Genomic DNA, 20,404 nt, shown 5'->3' with positions numbered 1-20,404 from the left:
AAAGTTGCTGTATTCTGTTCTATATTTAGTAGGAGTCATAATTCCATGTAGATTTAGGGACAGGTTTAGACTAGTTTCATAATGTGTGAAATTATATTTATTTAAGAATAAAACAATAGGCTTTTCATGCTACCCACACAGGGGTTCAGATGGCAGGCAGCATTGTTTTGGATTCCTGTTGTAACTTAAAGGGAAACCTTTACGATGTCCGGAGTCCTTGATGTCCTGCAAATGAAGGAGGAGGATGTTCTCAAATTCCTTGCAATAGGAACCCACTTAGGTGGAACCAACCTTGACTTCCAAATGGAACAGTATACCTACAAAAGGAAGAGTGGTGGTGTCTACATCATATTAATAAATCTGAAGAGGACCTGGGAGAACCTTCTGTTGGCAGCTTGTGCCATTGTTGCCTTTGAAAACCCTGCTGACCCCAGTTTCATGTCTTCCAGGAATACTGGTCAGGGAGCTGGGCCAAAGTTTGCTGCTGCCACTGGAGCCACTCCTATTGCTGGCCACTTCATTCCCAGAATCTTCACTAACCAGATCCAGGGAGTATTGCAGGAACTGAATCTTCTGGTAGTTACTGATCCCAGGGCTGACCACCAGCCTCTCACAGAGGCATTTTATGTTAACCTGCCTGCCACTGCTGTGTCACCCAGATTCTCTTCTGTGTTATGCAGACATCGCCATCCCGTACAACAAGAAGGGCACTCAGTCCATCTGGTGTGGTAGATGCTGGCCCGGGGAGTTCTCCATATGCATAGCACCATCTCCTGTGGAGGTCATGCCTGATCTCTACACCTACAGAGATCCTTAAGAGTTTGAAAATGGCTACCACTGAGATAGGTGTGACCAAGAAGGAATTTTAGGGCGAATGGACTGCTCCTGAGCCTACTGCTACTCAACCTGAGGTTGCAGACTATGTGCGTACTCAGGTCCCCAATGAAGACTGGAGCACTCAGCCTGCCACAGAAGACTGCTCTGCAGTTCCCACTGCCCAGGCCCCGAATGGGTGGGAACGACCCCTGAGTCATAAGCTATTCTTCCACAAGCTATTAAATAAGACAGAAATAAAGGTAACAGAAAATAAACATCAGTTTTTTTAAAATTGTGGGAAAAAATGAATGAAACAATACATGTGTCTTGCAATGATCTTTTTTTGTAGTCTTTTAGAATTTCCTCTTTTGTCTCAGTGGAAATCTTCTGAGACTTCCTTACTTTTGCACCAAAGAGCATTTTATTTTCCTATGTAACCTGAAATTTTTTTTTCCTATGTAACCAAAGAGCTGAACTTTGATATTTATTAAAACAATTCATTTCTTCATTTTCAATAAAAACGTATTTTACATCCTCCATTATCTTCTAATTAATTAGGGAAAAAAGATTTCATTTATTATTTATTTTTTCTTTAGCTCTCTGAAAATGCATATTTATTATTTCTTATAGCTGAATTACACAGATCTCTAGAACTTTAAGTTAACAAAAGGAAGAAGCCACATTTTTCTTCCATATCTAATGTGTGCAGTTCAAACATTAGCTCACTCATCATATTTCCAGCATATCACTCAAGCACCACATTTTTCCTTTGATCAAATATTACGCATGTGCATGATTAAAAATGATCATTGCCTGCCCACATTGAAAGTTTAAAGATTTACGGGCGGCACCTGTGGCTCAAGGAGTAGGGCGCTGGTCCCATATGCCAGAGGTGGTGGGTTCAAGCCCAGCCCCGGCCAAAAAAAGAAAGTTTAAAGATTTACAAGCAGTTAAGTTTTCCTATTAGTGATTCATGTGAATCTGTTTTTCCCTGAAGTCAAAATAATTTTAAAGAGTAGGCAGTGAATTATGCTAGTAAAAAAAGATATTTAAAAATCCATTAATTTTAGCCGGGCATTGTGGCGGGCGCCTGTAGCCACTACTCGGGAGGCTGAGGCAAGAGAATCGCTTAAGCCCAGGAGTTGGAGGTTGCTGTGAGCTGTGTGAGGCCACGGCACTCTACCGAGGGCCATAAAGTGAGACTCTGTCTCTGCAAAAAAAAAAAATCCATTAATTTATTTTCTGTTAAAGTGTGATATATACTAGGTAAGAGTATGGCTGTTTATGGGACCAGGTCATAGGTCATACCCTCTGACCCCAAATTAGATAAGGCACTGAGCTTTTCTCACAAGGATGCATTAAGCACAATCAATCAACCATTCCTTTACGTAGCCCAGAGTATGAGAAAAATGAATTGCTTGTCATGAGTCAGTGTGTCTAGATTCCAAGAGAGTTGCCATTTTTTTCATTTATTCATTTATTTTTTTATTTTTTTTATTTTTTTAATTTTTATTAAATCATAGCTGTGTACATTAATATGATCATGGGGCACCATACACTTGGTTCATAGATCGTTTGACACATTTTCATCACACTAGTTAACATAGCTTTCATAGCATTTTCTTAGTTATTTTGCTAAGACCTTTACATTCCACATTTACTAGGATTCACATATACCCTTGTAAGGTGCACTGCAGGTGTAATGCCATTAATCCCCCTCCCTCCACCTACCTCCCCTCCCTTTCCCCCTTCTCCCTATTCTTAGGTTGTAACTGGGTTATAGCTTTCATGTGAAGGTCCTCATTTATTCATTTACTCATTCGTTCCACAAGCACTTTGTCCATCTATGTGCCTGATACCCATCTAGATTAAACAAACAACTGAGGTAGGTATTTAGGTGAATAAGAGATACCCTGCTTTTATGGAGACCATGATCAAGTTAGAAGACAAACAAACATACAAAACAAGATAATCCCAAAGCAGGGTAATGAGGGAAACTGATTGGCAGAGGGAGGGAGGGAAACTAATTTGGATCGGATGGCCAGAAGTGCCTAAGGACATAAATGTTTTTTGACCATCTGAAGAATAACACCAAGTTCATCAGAAGAAGAACTAAGGGAAGAGTATGCCTGGGCCAAGGAACAGAAATGCAAAGGCCCTAAATTAGGAACAGATTGGCCTCAGTATTTCTTTCTTTTTTTTTTTTTTTAATAGAGACAGAGTCTCACTTTATGGCCCTCGGTAGAGCGCCGTGGCCTCACACAGCTCACAGCAACCTCCAACTCCTGGGCTTAAGCAATTCTCTTGCCTCAGCCTCCCGATTAGCTGGGACTACAGGAGCCCGCCACAACGCCCAGCTATTTTTTGGTTGCAGTTTGGCCGGGGCGGGGTTTGAACCCACCACCCTCGGTATATGGGGCCGGCGCCTTACTGACTGAGCCACAGGTGCCGCCCTGGCCTCAGTATTTCTTCAAGAGGCCAGGGTAGCTGCAGTTTAGTGATCCGAGGGGAGAGTGGAAGGATGAGACGGAAGAAGGGCTATATCACGGGGCTCGTGAAGACTAAAGTGAGGGATCTGGGTCTTACTTCAAGCAGGAAAAGCAGCCATGGGAGAAGTTGTGAAGAGTAATAGGGTTTGTTTCCATTTACAGGATTACCTTGGCTACTCGGTGGACAATGAATTGTAAAATTGCAAAGGTGGAAACAGGAAAACTAATCATCAAGTTACATCAAGTTATTGTAGTGGTCTAAGAAGGAGGGATTGGTTGCTCAGATTTGGGTAAGAGCAAGGGAGGTGGAGACAAGTTAATAGATCTGTGATACTTTAGAAGATAAAGCTGACAGTAATCAAAATATTAGATTAGCTACTGAAAAGGGGAGGAGGGAAAGAGAGAAATCAAAGATAGTTCCTAAACGATGAACTGAGGGACTGCGTTGATGGCACAGCATTTACTGAGATAAGAAGGCTAAAAAAGGGATAAATTTTTGATGGAATATCAATAATTCCACAAAGAATGTGAACCCCAGGTAGAAAAAAGTAATATACCCCACTATAACATAGGCTGGAGAATGAAATATAATAATCAGTGTTGGGCGACCCCCCCAATTAAGCAGGAAAGGAACTTAGTTCTTCCAGAGTTATCTTTTACAACTAAGTAGGCACCAGTGTTATGATTTAGTGAGCTGTAGCTTAAGGAGTGCCCTGATTGTTGGCCAAGCACATGGACTCCGGGTACTTTTTACAGAACATGATAAAATATTGACACATTTAATTTTATTGTATAAGTTAGAAGATACTTTGTTAGCAGAAATATGTATATATATGTGTGTATGTATTTTTATGTGTATATATATGTATTACAACTAAAAACGTACCTGTCATATAGTCCATGTATATTTACTGAATGGATGCAAATATATTAAACATAAAATAATTACCAGTGTACATGTGTTCAAGAAAAAGGAGAAAAGCATCATAAACTCTGTGTCTAATAATGCTTGATTGTGAGACAAATAGTAGCAAAAAGCAAAGGTGAACACAACAGCAGGCTTCTGACAGAAATAAGGACGTAAAGTTCAAGATCCACTGGGACGGAGAATCCATTCTGCAATGGAGCAGAAACTAGATCCAGTTATCAGTTCTGCACACATTACTTCATTTGGAACTCTCAAACACAATGCCTACAGCAGCAGGCAGGAAATAAGTGAGCAAGGGGACTGAAAGTATCGGGAATGGTGAGCATGGGATAAACTAGAGCACACCTGCTTGGTGCCAAGAGGCAGATATTTCTCAGCTTTAGAAGATAGTTATTGTTATGCTGAATTGAGCATCCCAAAGTGCCAGATATTTTTCTTTCACAAGACTTTTTTTGTTTGAGGCTAAGTCTCGTTGAATGCAGTGACCTTATCATAGTTCACTGCAGCCTAAAGCTCCTGGGCTCAAGCAATTCTCCTGTCTCAGCCTTCCCACCAGCTGGTATGTCGGAAGCCATATAAGGTACAGCTTGGCCTTACTTCCTCTTCAAGTAAAAAACAGTTTTACCTTTTCCAGGTAACTTTACCTGGCAACTAGCCAACCAATCACCTTATGCCCCATCTTACTCTAGCCAATCCCCAGTTAACAACTCCTCTGAACCTCCCAACAAGACACACCCACCTTCCCCCTAATACTTATAAGGCACAAGTTTTTTCAATAAAGTTGGAGACTTGATCAGAAAACTGTCTTGTCTCCCTTTCTCGCGCCCCTTGTTTGTTTTACTCCTTTAGGTGGTTCCTGCGGCCCTCCCCCCCGTTGCTGTCCTGCAGGTCGAGACATCCTGGCACCCAACGAGGGGTGATCGGGACCCCCTGGAGGAGAATGCTTGCCTACGGAAGCCCCAGCCGGGCACCCTTCGGAGCTGCAGCGAGGACCCGCGTGCACTCCCCATTCAGATCGCCTCGGTTCACCCGCCGTGAGATGGATCAGAAGAGAAGGTAGGCAAACGATAACTTACAAGATTTCAAACATTTCACCCCTTTGTCTTGGCTGTTATTATCAGCTCTCCCGGATCTAATTCACTTACCAAGCTCACAGGGCCAAAGCGGGGAAGGACGAGAGGTACCCGTTTCGGCAGTGAGAACTCCAAAACACTTGGACTAGTTTTTCTGCCTAACACTTTCTAACAAACTCTGAGCTCGCTAAGTCTTACACGGTCGTCCACCTCAAGGGCACACCCAGGGACGCTGCCTCCCAAAGGCTAAGCCTGAGGGCGGTAGGCAGCTGTCCTGCCTGAGAGGGTCCGAGCAGGCGGATTATACCTGCCGACCTATGACACGCGAGCAGAGATCGTAAGGCACAGGGAGAGTGGTCACAGAGAAACTTAAGTTCTGAGTCGACTGGAGACTTGCGTGAACCGAGATCCTGAGAGAGCCATCCAGCCAACATAATGGGGAATTCGCTTAGTACACATGAAATGTTCCTTGACGGACTCAAAGGATCACTCAGAGTGCGAGGAGTAAGGGTTAAAAGAAAGAACCTTAAAGAATTTTTTAATTTTATTCATGACACCTGCCCCTAGTTCCCTTTAGAGGGAACAATCAGCCAAAAACGCTGGGAACGAGTAGGAGATGCCTTGCAGGACTTTTACCACACCTTTGGTCCTGACAAAGTCCCGGTTACAGCCTTTTCCTACTGGAATTTAATTCATGACATGTTAAAAGTTCATTCACTAGATCCTGACATTCGAGATGTCATCAAAGTAGGAGAAAAAGTCCTTAAAGAGGCTTCTCACCCTCCTTCCACCTGCCCCTCTGTCACGGTAGAAATTCCTGACAACCCCCCAGTTTCCCCTAAAACCCCGAACAGCCCCAACAATGCTCTTAAAACTCCAAATGTTACCAACCCTTTCCCTCAAAAACCTTCATCTCCCAAACTCTACCCATCGCTCATTTCTAATAATCAAATACATAATTTAAACCCTGAGGAAGAAAAATCCCTAGAAAATCAGGCTGTCCATTACCATGATAACCCCTGGGGCCTTACAGCCCCTGTCATCAATAAACCCCCCTCCCATAACCCACACTCTTACAACCTCAACACCTCAGTTATTCCAAAACCTCCCTCTATACCCAATAATCTCCCACTTGACCCCATCTGACTAGCAAAAACAACACTCACTCAAGAAGTCTCCTCCCTCAAAGAAATATGACAAACCAAGCGTGAGCACCTTCACCTTATTAAAGAAATTCAGGCCCTTGAAACTGAACTTTTTAAACTAAACCCCAACCTCACCGCCAATAATCCATCTCCCTCACCACCACAAAAAATAGGGAAAACAAAAAGGGCCAAAGACAACCCCCCTGTTCTTACATTTCCAGTCACCCGTAGCCAAAATTCTAACCCTACCATAATATTCTTTACCTTATTAAACACTACCCTAGGTGGCATGGGGCCTCCAATTACCACAGAACAACTACTCCAAAAATTATATGGGGCACCTTGTGACTGTAAGGGCGGAACAACTACAATAGTACCCACCTCCCATACTAGCCAAGTTGATTGCAGCGGCAAAACCGCCTATTTAACTTTCACGTCACAGGTAGGAGGAGGACATAAACAAAACTGGCAGTGTGTTAATGCACCCAAAATAATACTCCCAGTTCAAAACGAACCAGGACCTTGTCCCACGGAGTGCAAAATAACCGATCAAATGCACTCTATGTGCTACAATAGTGTCCAACAGTGCACCCACACAAACGGCAACACATATCTAACAGCCATTTTACAAAGAACTTATTCTGGCTCCTTTGGAGGTGAGCTTGATTCTACTCATAACCTGGGACACTCCAAATATGCCCAAGCCTCCTGCTTAGGCACTATTGGCAAAAATGTTTGCTGGCCACTAAAACCACCAATTCACACATCTGATGGCAGTGGGCCATCAGATAGGGTAAGAGAAGATGCAGTTCAAAAACAAATTGAAAAAATAATTAAAGAAAAATATACTCCCCTACAATACCACCCCTTAGCTTTACCTAAATCTCGAGATATAGATCTCGACATCCAAACCTCTGATATTTTAGAAGCCACTTTCAAAGCTTTAAATAATTCCAACCCAACCCTCGCGGAAAACTGCTGGCTATGTCCAACTCTTGGCATACCTATGCCCCTAGCCCTACTAACAAACACCTCCACTTCACATCTAAACAACTCACATCTAAACTGTAGCGACAGTCTACCTTTTAGAGTCCAACCTATAGAATTTACACAAACCTCTTGTATATACAAACCTCCCCAGAACAATAATTATGATGTAGACTTAGGAAGCATCACCTTCACAAACTGCTCCTCCATTTCTAACAACACCTCACACCGATGCCCCCCTCCCAGACATGTTTTTGTATGCGGAGGAAATTTGGCCTACATGGCCCTACCAGGTAACTGGACAGGCTATTGCGTAACCACCCAACTACTCCCTGATATCTCTATTATACTAGGAGATCAACCTGTTCCTCTCCGCAGTCTTGATTATATAGCTGGACATCCACGCTCTAAAAGAGCTATTCAACTTATCCCACTAATAGCAGGACTAGGCATCACTACAGCAGTAGCCACAGGAGTTACCGGAACAGGAATATCTATACATTCCTACCACAAACTGTCTCATCAACTAATAGAGGATGTCTCAGCTCTTTCTGAAACAATTCACAATCTTCAAGATCAAATAGACTCCCTAGCAGAAGTAGTCCTACAAAACCGTAGAGGCTTAGATCTCCTCACGGCAGAGCAGGGAGGTATCTGTTTGGCTTTACAGGAAAAATGCTGTTTCTACGCCAAGTCAGGCATTGTTCGAGACAAGATAAAAAACCTACAAGACCAGCTCGAAGAAAGAAGAAAGGAACTTTGTGATAACCCCCTTTGGTCAGGACTCAATGGACTTCTTCCTTATCTCCTCCCACTCCTAGGCCCACTATTAGGTTTTCTATTAGTCCTTTCCTTCGGCCCCTAGCTATTCAAAAAGGTCACCACTTTCATTAAACAACAAATAGACTCTGCCCTAGCAAAACCAATTCAAATTCACTACCATCGCCTGGCTCTGTCTGACCAAGAAACCGACTCTCATGGCTTCCCCTCATAATGAGGGCAGTGTATAGATCAGAGGTACACTTACCCATTCCTAATAAAAGGAAAAAAGGGTATGGGCACAGAGTTGAGTGCACAGCAAGGCATTGCAAGAGAAGGTCCCACAATCCTTTGACCTCCCGATCCCAAGGAGAAGTCAAAGGAAGGATCAGACCCCCTCTGATTTTTCTCTGAGAGCAAACCTGGCTTGCATAGAGGTTGGTATCAAAAATTTCGCTTACCTCTCCTCTCCAAAAGATACCACAAATAACAAATGTGGATCTGGGAAATCCACGAGAGGAGCCAGGTCACTACTCCCTCTCTCGGTTAATGCCCACCTCCTTAAAACAAAAAGGGAGGAGATGTCGGAAGCCATATAAGGTACAGCTCGGCCTTACTTCCTCTTCAAGTAAAAAACAGTTTTACCTTTTCCCGGTAACTTTACCTGGCAACTAGCCAACCAATCACCTTATGCCCCATCTTACTTACTCCAGCCAATCCCCAGTTAACAACTCCTCTGAACCTCCCAACAAGACACACCCACCTTCCCCGTAATGCTTATAAGGCACAAGTTTTTTCAATAAAGTTGGAGACTTGATCAGAAAACTGTCTTGTCTCCCTTTCTCGCGCCCCTTGTTTGTTTTTCTCCTTTAGGTGGTTCCTGCGCCCCCCACCCCGTTGCTGTCCCACAGGTCGGGACACTGGTACAGTCATACTCTATTACATTTGGATCATTTTTCTGTTGTTTTACAGAGATGGGGTCTGCTTATGTTGCTCAGGCTAGTCTCGAACTTCTGGCCTCCAGCCACCCTCCTGCCCTGGCCCTTCAAAGTGCCAGGATTAGAGGTGACATGAGCCACTGTGCTGAGCCTCCTTCTCAGTCTTCTTTCTTCTTCTCCTCTTCCTCCACCTCCTTCTCCTCCTTCCCTCCTTCTTCCTCTTTCTCTTCTTCCTCTTCTTTTCCTTCCTCTCCTTCTACTTCTTCTTTTTTTTTTTTTTTTGTAGAGACAGAGTCTCACTTTACTGCCCTCGGTAGAGTGCTGTGGCGTCACAGGGCTCACAGCAACCTCCAACTCCTGGGCCTAGGCGATTCTCCTGCCTCAGCCTCCCGAGTAGCTGGGACTACAGGCACCTGCCACAACGCCCGGCTATTTTTTGGTTGCAGTTTGGCGGGGGCTGGGTTTGAACCCGCCACCCTCGGCATATGGGGGCAGCACCCTACGCACTGAGCCACAGGCGCCGCCCCTCCTTCTACTTCTTATTCCTCCTCTTTTTTTAGATACAGGACCTTGCTCTGTCACCCACGTTGTAGAGTACAGTGGTATAATAATTCACCACAGTCGAACTGTGCTCAAGCGATTCTCATGCCTCAGCTTTCACAGTAGCTGGGACTGTAATCATGAACCATGACACTCAGATCATTCTTTCCTAATTTATTTTTTTGTAGAGACAGGATCTGGCTGTGTTTCCCATTCTGGACTCGAACTCTTGGCCTCAAGCAATCCTCCTGCCTCAGCCTCCCAAAGTGCTAGGATTACAGATGTGACCAACCATGCCCGGCCTCAAGACTTTCAAACACTGGTGATTCAATTTTTTAGAAAACATCAACTGGCCAAATTTGGCCCTTGGACTCTTCATTTTGACCTTGGTCGTAATCAATCTGGACCTCTGATGATATCATTATGTGACAGTGTTCTGTAAACTAAACATCATTTCTTTTGGTGGCTCATAACATTTTAGGTCACAAACTCCTTCAAGAATCTGATGAAATTATGGACACTTTCCTAAAAAGAATTCTCATATAAATGACATTTTGTATAAAATTTCAGTATGTTCACAGGATGCCCAGAGGTTATTGATGAACTATTAAGGATTACATGGACCCAGCTGAAGAACAATTGGCTTGGCCCTGGCTTGGTGGTTCACATTGACCCAATTACTCTGGAGGCTGAAGGGCTGAAGCAGGAAGATCACTTAATCTCAGGAGTTTGAAGTTATAGTGAGCTATGATCAGGCTACTGCCCTCTAGCTTACATGACAGAGTGAGACCCCATCTCTTTTTTTTTTTTTTTTTTTAAAGAATCACTAGTTTAGTTTAGTAGAAGAATCACTGGTTTAGGGCGGCACCTGTGGCTCAAGGAGTAGGGTGCTGGTCCCATATGCCGGAGGTGGCGGGTTCAAACCCAGCCCCAGCCAAAAACCACAAAAAAAAAAAAAAAAAAATCACTGGTTTAAACAAATACAAAAATTAAAATATTATAATCATAATTCTGTTTTCTTTAACTAACAGGAAGCTGAGACCCAGATCTGTAGCTTACATACATTAAATGTGATGAATCTTAAAATGTCTTTTTTTCAGTTTGATTTTTCTCCTTGGTCTTGACCTTCTAAAATTCCATTTCTTCCTTTTATTTTGTGAAGTTACAGTTGTCTATTTTATTGTCTGAATTTTTGCCATTCAGTTAAAATTCCTCGAGAAAGAAAAAGGAAGGAAAGAATGAATGAAGGAAGGAAGGAAGATTGGTTATAACAAGAGAAACGCTAATTTATACATGGAATTGTGTACCAAATAAAAAAGTAAGAATAACCGCGTATTAGAGACAGTAGCTTTTAGTGTCCTCTCACTTCTCTTTTCTTCCCTCATTTCCTCTTCTTTTACCCCTCTCCCTCTCCTCCTGATTGTTCTCACACTACCTTGCTTGCTCAGAGTTCTCGAAAGCTGTTGCCCTTCCAAGTCCGTTGTCTCATGGTAACAAACTCTGTCTTCAACCTGCCTTGAGCTGACTCCCTTAGGCCCCTACTGTCATTCTCTTTCAGCAGAACTTGAGAAGCACTTACTACATGTCTCATTTTGACACTTAACCACATTCTGCTTTATAATGTTATTAAATGTTTCTCAACATGATTGTGCCGGAGGGCTGCATAAAGCTTGGTGTCTTTCTCTCTTTTATAAGCTCCACAGCACTTAGTAAAGTGATGAGTATAGATAATGGCTTCATAGACACAGAATGAGTTTGATTGTACTGTTTCTGATTCAAAGCCTTCCTTTTTCCATTTTTTTCATATGGGGCAAATCACTCAAAGAAAATATCTTTTTTTTTTTTTTTTTGTAAAGACAGAGTCTCACTTTACCGCCCTCGGTAGAGTGCCATGACATCACAGCAACCTCCAGCTCTTGGGCTTCTGCAATTCTCCTGCCTCAGCCTCCCAAGCAGCTGGGACTATAGGTGCCCGCCACAACGCCCGGCTATTTTTTTTTTTAGTTGTTGTTGTTGCAGTTTGGCCGGGGCTGGGTTTGAACCCGCCACCCTCAGTATATGGGGCCGGCGCCCTACTCACTGAGCCACAGGCGCCACCCAAGAAAATGTCATTTTTAAAATAAGCTTTCACCTGCTGATGCCATGAAACCTGGATCCATAGAGAACATGAGGATTTGGGTTGAAGAAGGATATTCCTCTCTGAAAGCTGTTAGAACTGATGCCGTGATTCTAGGGATGATGAAGTTAACATAATGCATAATGGGAAGTTAACTAGCCAACATGTTCTTTGCTAAGGTGTGACAAGCTAGGAGTGTATGGTTTCTGGTAATTTCTCAATCTATTTTACGTTTTTATTACACCCATGTTATTAGAGCTTGTTAGTCACTGCAAAACATAGGCTTCAAGTAAATGCTAGTATGGCTTTTAAAGGTTAATGTTGCCAATGTCAGATTTTTCCAGGCAGCGGTTAAAAAGCCTTGACATTTGCTGAGTAGCTCCTGAGAAAATACCTCTTTTAAAAGTATACTTCCTCCCAGAACAGAGCACTCTCAGGATTTAGACTCATTTCCCCAAATATTGAAAGCCTACTATATACTAAGCGTGAAAGTACAGCCTGGAGAGAGTCCCCAGCGTTCAGACAGTAGCGGTAAAAAATCAATTTTTTTTTTTTTTGTAGAGACAGAGTCTCACTTTATGGCCCTCGGTAGAGTGCCCTGGCCTCACACAGCTCACAGCAACCTCCAACTCCTGGGCTTAAGCGATTCTCTTGCCTCAGCCTCCCGAGTAGCTGGGACTACAGGCGCCCGCCACAACGCCCGGCTATTTTTTGGTTGCAGTTTGGCCGGGGCCGGGTTTGAACCCGCCACCCTTGGTATATGGGGCTGGCGCCCTACCGACTGAGCCACAGGCGCCGTCCGGTAAATAATCGATTTTAAAAAAACTGAACACCTACCTCCTGCCCTCTCCCCACCGTTTAGGGGGGCAATAGCACAGCAAGTAATAAAGAGTATAAAGGAAGAGCACCATCCAGTCTGGGACCTTGGAGCTCAGAAAGGCTTCCTGGAGGAGGTGCTCAAGCAGATGAGTTTTCAGACATGAGTAAGATTTATGGAGTTGACATTTCTGACACCAAGCAACACCATCTATTAATTGTTTGTTGTTACATATTCCCTGAATTCACATTGTGTAAACTGTCATCTAAGGACCAATATTGTCTTAACTGAAACTTTGCATATTCAAATACTAGACTTTTCACCAGTTCCTACCTCCTAAAACTTGGGGAATTTGTGAATTTATCAAATTACCTCTCAGAGCAAAGGTGTCCAGGAATATCTTAGGGTAAAGAGAAAGGTGGTTGAATTTGGGAAAATTGTCCATGAGTTGTTATATTTCTATTGACTTTATGGCACGAATTAGGGAAAGAAGGGAAAAAGCAGGGGATAGAAATAAATGTAAAACCAGGTAAGAAAGACCAATTTGCATTTTGAGAAACAAATTAAGTTGGAGGAAAGCAGATGAGAGGATGAAACAGAAACTTAAATGTATTGAGTATTGTGACTTTCTTTAGCGAAGGAGAGCCTAGTTTAAATTCCCAGAATCCACATAAAATTTAGTGTTGTCTAAGCAGCAAAGAGGTAGAGTGAAATGTCAGGTGATGTTTGCAATCTAAAGAGATTGGAGGAAATACAAAGTACATGGCAGTTACCATGATCCAACATTTTTGTAATCTTTTTCTTCATGTACTTCCCACACAAATACATAATTTTATTTTTTATTTTTATTTTTTTTTGGAGAGACAGAGTCTCACCTGATCGCCCTCGGTAGAGTGCCGTTGCCTCACACAGCTCACAGCAAGCTCTAAATCCTTGGGCTTAGGCGAGTCTCTTGACTTAGCCTCCCAAGTAGCTGGAAATACAGGTGCCCACCATAACGCCCGGCTATTTTTTTGTTGCAGTTTGGCCGGGGCTGGGTTTGAACCCGGCACCCTCGGCATATGGGGCCGGCACCCTACCCGCTGAGCCACAGGCACCACCCCAAATACATAATTTTTAAAGTCCTCTTTAAAAATTATGTATTTGGATATTTTACACCATTTGGTAATTTTTTATGTTAAGAGAGAGAGTGTGGGGCGGCGCCTGTGGCTCAGTGAGTAGGGCGCCAGCCCCATATGCCGAGGGTGGCGGGTTCAAACCCAGCCCCGGCCAAACTGCAACAAAAAAATAGCCGGGCGTTGTGGCGGGCGCCTGTAGTCCCAGCTGCTCGGGAGGCGGAGGCAAGAGAATCGCGTAAGCCCAAGAGTTAGAGGTTGCTGTGAGCTGTGTGGTTCCACGGCACTCTACCTGAGGGTGGTATGTGAGACTCTGTCTCTACAAAAAAAAAAAAAAAAAGAGAGAGAGAGAGTGTGTGTCTGTGTGCGTGTATGTACATACCATATTGTGATGTTGTATCTTTGGTGATCAACTTTTATCCTTCCTATGAGTAGGAATTTTTAAATGTATGTCTCGCTTTTTGCCAAACATGGCGGAGGCAGAAAGTTTTTCTTGTATCTGCCTCTTGTCAATTGCCTTCAGCTCAAATAATGCTTACGCCAAAGGGGGACATTTTGACACGGCATATTCTGCATTCTACAATTATAATAATATAACTGCACCCCAAATTATCTTTTTTTTTTTTTGTAGAGACAGCGTCTCACTTTATGGCCCTCAGTAGAGTTCCGTGGCCTCACACAGCTCACAGCAACCTCCAACTCCTGGGGCTTAAGCGACTCTCTTGCCTCAGCCTCCCGAGTAGCTGGGACTACAGGCGCCCGCCACAACGCCCGGCTATTTTTTTGGTTGCAGTTTGGCCGGGGCCGGGTTTGAACCCACCACCCTCGGTATATGGGGCCGGCGCCTTACTGACTGAGCCACAGGCGCCGCCCCAAATTATCTTAATTTAGAGTTATTTTTTCCCTTACATATACATCCAGCAAAGGTAAGATCAAACCTAACAAAGTGACTAAGAATTTTTATTAATATAAACTACCATGAAGAATAGCAGTTAATTTTCATCCACTGAAATACAGTCATAAACAAAAGGAAAAAAAAAAGTAAAGATAGAGATTCTTGTTTATTTGTTGATAAATCCCCAGCCATACTTAGACAATGGATACATTTATTTTTGCTTTATTTTTTGTCATTAAATTTTGATATGAACAATTGACTTGCTGAAGACTAGGTATGTTTTCCCAGAATTTGTTATTATGACTTAATAATAGCATAATACGATTTCCAAGAGTAAGAATAATACAATCCTTGCCCCAAGCAAGGCATTAGGGTATGTGCTCCCTGCTCCAAGAGGAACTGCCCAGGTGTGATACTGATCAGGCTGCTTTTTTCGTGACCTTGCTTGAGCCCATAAAATGTAGCCTGGAAAGGGACTATTGGTGCCCAGATATAGGGGACTGTGATGAGACCATTTCTGAGCTTATCTAGGCCTGGAAAATGGGGGTCCCTGTCCAGTTGTGAATGGGGGAACCCTGTATCACCAGTACATTCTTTTTTTTTTTTGTAGAGACAGAGTCTTACTTTATGGCCCTCAGTAGAGTGCTGTGGCCTCACACAGCTCACAGCAACCTCCAACTCCTGGGCTTAAGCGATTCTCTTGCCTCAGCTTCCCGAGTAGCTGGGACTACAGGCGCCCACCACAACGCCCAGCTATTTTTTGGTTGCAGTTTGGCCGGGGCCGGGCTTGAACCCGCCACCCTCGGTATATGGGGCCGACGCCTTACGGACTGAGCCACAGGCGCCGCCCTCACCAGTACATTCTTATGAACCAATAGGTAATTAGTAATTGATCTGATATAGATCCATAATATGTTAGTATGGGGCATACATTTTATGTTGAGTTTGAAACTTAAGGAGCTATATACATATATTTGCAAATTATATTCTTCAGATACAGTTGATATTAATAGGATATTTTAAAGAAAATTTAACCAGTGACATAGCTCTAATTATAAAATGATTATTCTTTACAAAAACATGCTTTATAAAGGACTTTACTTCATTTCATGTAAGATGTTATTGGGTAAAATGTGGCTTGCTTGTGATTAAAAACTGTCAGAAAATGTTCCATGATATTCTTTATTCGTGCAGAAAGAGTAATACAGAAAGAAGCTGTTATCCTCTCTGAAGTCATGTTGAAGGCTCTGGCCAAAAACTGCCAAAAAATAAAATAATAAAATAAAAAAATAAAAGTCATGTTGAAAAGTGATAAATAATAATAATTTTATTTATTATATATTTTTAGAGACTGAGTCTCTCTTTGTCACCCTGGGTAGAGTACCAGTGGTATCATAGCTCATGGCAATCTCAAACTCTTGGACTCAAGCGACCCTCTTGCCTCCACCTCCTAAATAGTTGGGACCTTAGGCAGCCACCATCGTGCCTCGCTAGTTTTTTTTTACTTTTAATAGAGACAGGCTCCCACTCCTGCTCAGGCTGGTCTCAAACTCCTGAGCTCAGGCTATCCACCTGTCTCAGCCTCCCAGACTGCACTGATTACAGGTATGAGCCACCATGCCCCGTCTAAGGTTTATTATTTCAAAAACAAATTCACAGGCCAAGGCGAGTGGATTACTTGAGCTCACAGGTCTGAGACTAGCCTGAGCAAGAGCAAGACCCCATCTCTAAAAATAGCTGGGTATTGTGGCTGGCGCCTGTAGTCCCAGCTGCTTGGGAGGCTGAGGCAAGAGAATCGCTAGAGCCCAAGAGTTTGAGGTTGCAGGGCGGCGCCTGTGGCTCAAGGAGTAGGGCACCGGTCCCATATGCCAGAGGTGGCAAGTTCAAACCCAGCCCTGGCCAAAAAAAAAAAGAGTTTGAGGTTGCTGTGAACTATGATGCCACGGCCACCAAGGGTGACAAAGTAAGACTCTGTCTCAAAAAAAACAAAAAGAAGCTCAATTCAAAATTGCCAAGTCGTAGAAGCAACCTCAGTGCTCGTCAACCCATGAATGGATCAACAAACTGTGGTATATGTATACCATGGAATATTATGCAGCCATTAAAAGAGATGGAGACTTTACATTTTTTATAATTACCTGGGTGGAGTTGAAATACATTTTTCTTAGTAAAGTATGGCAAGAAAAATATCCAATGTACTCCATACTAATATGAATCAAAATTTAAACAATTGCGTGTTCCTAAGAAATTGCATGTTCCTTAATAAAGCCCTATTAATAGTCCAGTTTGGGGATAGAGGGAAGCAGGAGGAGAGAGGGGGGAAGATGTTTGGCAGAAGGACGGAGGGCAGCAGGTGGCATCTCCCCTAACGTGCACATTGTGAGGGTATGGAACACGCTTCCTGGGTGAGGGGCTCTTCTACAAATGGAACTTTACCCTGGAAGTGAGAACAATGTAACCTAAATATTGTACCCTCATATTAAGTTGAACAAAGTTAAAAAACAAATAAAAACAAATTCACAATTTTAATTTTTATCTCTGTGAGTTCAAATATTGATTTTCACATTTTTTTTTTTTGAGACAGTCTCATATGTTGCCCTTGGTAGAGTGCTGTGACATCACAGCTCACAGCAACCTCAAACTCTTAGGCTTAAGCGATTCTCTTGCCTCAGCCTCCCAAGTAGCTGGGACTGCAGGCGCCTGCCACACCACCCAGCTATTTTTTGGTTGCAGTTGTTTAGTTGGCCTGGCCGGGTTTGAACCTGCCAGCCTCGGTATATGTGACTGGTGCTGTAACCACTGTGCTACAGGTGCCGAGTCTGATTTTCACGTTTTTAACTTTTATTAATATTATATATTGAAAACATACTAAATCGTGTAAAATGATGAGTACTATTATTTTATTATTATTATTCTTTTTTTTTAGACAGAGTCTCACTTTGTCACACTTGGTAGAGTGCTGTGGTGTCATAGTACACAGCAACCTCAAACTCTTGGGCTCAAGTGATTCACTTGCCTCAGCCTCCCAAGTAGCTGGGACTACAGGCACCTGCCACAATGCCCAGCCGTTTTTTAGACACGGGGTCTTGCTCTTACTCAGGTTGGTCTCAAACTCCTGAGCTCAAGCAATCTGCCCGCCTAGGCCTCTCAGAGTGTTAGGATTACAGGCGTAAGCACCACTCCAGGCCCAGTACAATTTTTTTTATATGAAATTCTTTTTAGACATTTTTACAAATAAACCATTTGTCCTAATAGTACATGAAGAAGAACATAACCTGTGGAGCTATTTTTTTTTTTTTTTTGTAGAGACAGAGTCTCATTTTATTGCCCTCGGTAGAGTGCCGTGGCGTCACACGGCTCACAGCAACTTCCAACTCCTGGGCTTAAGAGATTCTCTTGCCTCAGCCTCCCGAGTAGCTGGGACTACAGGCGCCCGCCACAATGCCCAGCTATTTTTTTGATTGCAGTTCAGCCGGGGCCGGGTTTGAACCTGCCACCCTTGGCATATGGGGCCGGCACCTTACCGACTGAGCCACAGGTGCCGCCCTGTGGAGCTATTTTTATATCTAAAAAGGCTATAGTGCAACTACTTAGAGTATGATTATATGTCCTTTTTTCCCCCAAAAAGCTTGGTGCCACTTTCATCTTAAGTTTTTCTTTAAGAAATGTGCTCTCTGAAATTCATAGTGTTCTCTCAGCAAGGTTGAGTTCTTTGTTGTCTTGACAGGATATGCAAGTCTTGATTCATGTTTACATAGAAGTAAACTATCACACTTTATCATACCAGTACTGAAACTATTTTACTGCCTTTCTGCCACATTACAAATTGGTTTTAAAATATGCTTGCCTTATATAAAGTCAAAAACTGCATTACTTGTGTTTAAACACTACATAAACCAAATTTAGTGATCTGTTTATTCTTTTTGCTTGCATGGACTATGTTTGCACTTCAGAATGTCCAATTATCTGCAATAATTTATTGCAGCAAAAACTCCTGTATTTGTAAAATGTGTGATTCTTTAACCTTATGAATTTGAGAACAATGACTCAGTTTAATCTTATATCCTACTATAACAATATATTTTTATGTATGTACTATTATATTTACACACATTTTGATCTTAGTTGGAATGTATAGTGGTTTGGCCCTATGCTTAGTTATAAATTTCAGTAAAGCACCAAAGAAATATATATACACGTACTGATTCATTGACAAAAACTGCAAATATATTTCAGCTTGTAGAAAAAGAAAGATGATGCATTTATCTATGTTATTATATTGTGAGATCTATATTGGTATTCTTTATTTTAAAAAGTTAATGGCAGTTTTATTTAGAAGATCAATGAATCAAATACCCTTTGCATCTTGTATTACAGCTATTTCAAAACTGGTATGTTTGCCAGGAAAGGGGCTCATGCCCATAATCCCAGCACTCGGGAGGCTGAGGCAAGTGGATTGCCTGAGCTCACAAGTTGGAAACCAACCTAACCAAGAGCGAGACCCTGGCTCTAAAAAAAAAAAAAAAAAAGCTGGGCACTGTGGCCAGCATCTGTAGTCCCAGCTACCTGGGAGGCTGAGGCAAGAGAATCACTTGAGCCCAACAGTTTGAGGTTGCTGTGAACTAAATTGCCACAGCACTCTATTAAGGGTGACCAAGTGAGACTCTGTGTAAACCCCCTCCCACAAAACAAAAACAACCAACAACGACAACAAAAACTATTATGTTTGTCAGCAAGTAAAACTTGAAAAAAATGCTTATTTCAAGTGATACCTAATTTTTTTTTTTTTTTTTTTTTTGTAGAGACAGAGTCTCACTTTATGGCCCTCGGTAGAGTGCCGTGGCCTCACACAGCTCACAGCAACCTCCAACTCCTGGGCTTAAGCGATTCTCTTGCCTCAGCCTCCCGAGTAGCTGGGACTACAGGCGCCCGCCACAACGCCCAGCTATTTTTTGGTTGCAGTTTGGCCGGGGCCGGGTTTGAACCCGTCACCCTTGGTATATGGGGCCGGCGCCTTACTGACTGAGCCACAGGCGCCGCCCGATACCTAATTTTTGAATAATTATAAGACATTTGACAGAGCTAAGCTTGATCTGTGAACGTTAGTGCTATAATTTAAACAGATAAAGTATATACATGAGACCAGATGGGGTCATAGGTCTATGATTCTGTTTGATTCAATATTAAATTTATCCTATGGGTGGGCAGATAAACTAGTTCATTTAATTCAATATTTAAAAAAATTATCTTTAGGGTGGCACCTGTGGCTCAAGGAGTAGGGCACCGGTCCCATATGCCGGAGGTGGCGAGTTCAAACCCAGCCCTGGCCAAAAAAAAAATAAAAAATTATCTTTAGGTATGGATATTTTACTACTTTTTACTGATGCTGTATAATAAAAATTACCTGAAGCCTGAGGATATCTCTATTTAAATTACAAGGCATTTTTTGTCTGTGGTTCACCTACTAGGACAGAGTGAGTTTAATTTTGTGATTCTCTCCCAACACTTCACAATTTACTCTGGCACCCTGTAATTCCAGAATGGAAATTTAATTCCTACTTGGAAATGAAATGTAGAGGAGAAATTTCAAAGCAAGCCACATTATCTATTGATTATAATGGGAGTTGCACAAAACCTTGGTAGGTTTTTTTTTTAAAGAAGGTATTTTTTTTTCTACAGAGGCAATTGTGTACTGACAATTGAAGTTAATAACTTTGTTTTAATTTTAACAAATGTGAGGTTGGCTGAGAACTTCTTATTTTGAGTTTGGAGAAAGAGAAGTATAA

At 42.5% G+C, this 20,404-nt stretch overlaps 1 pseudogene; it reads left to right on the top strand.

Moving 5' to 3' along the window:
- Positions 1-204: 204 nt before the first annotated feature.
- Positions 205-20,404, top strand: part of LOC128589774 (40S ribosomal protein SA-like) — a 38,521-nt pseudogene continuing 18,321 nt past the window's right edge.

Source organism: Nycticebus coucang, chromosome 7 (assembly GCF_027406575.1).
Source record: "Nycticebus coucang isolate mNycCou1 chromosome 7, mNycCou1.pri, whole genome shotgun sequence".
In the NCBI taxonomy this organism is placed as follows: domain Eukaryota; kingdom Metazoa; phylum Chordata; class Mammalia; order Primates; family Lorisidae; genus Nycticebus; species Nycticebus coucang.
This window is presented reverse-complemented; position numbering and strand designations above follow the sequence as displayed.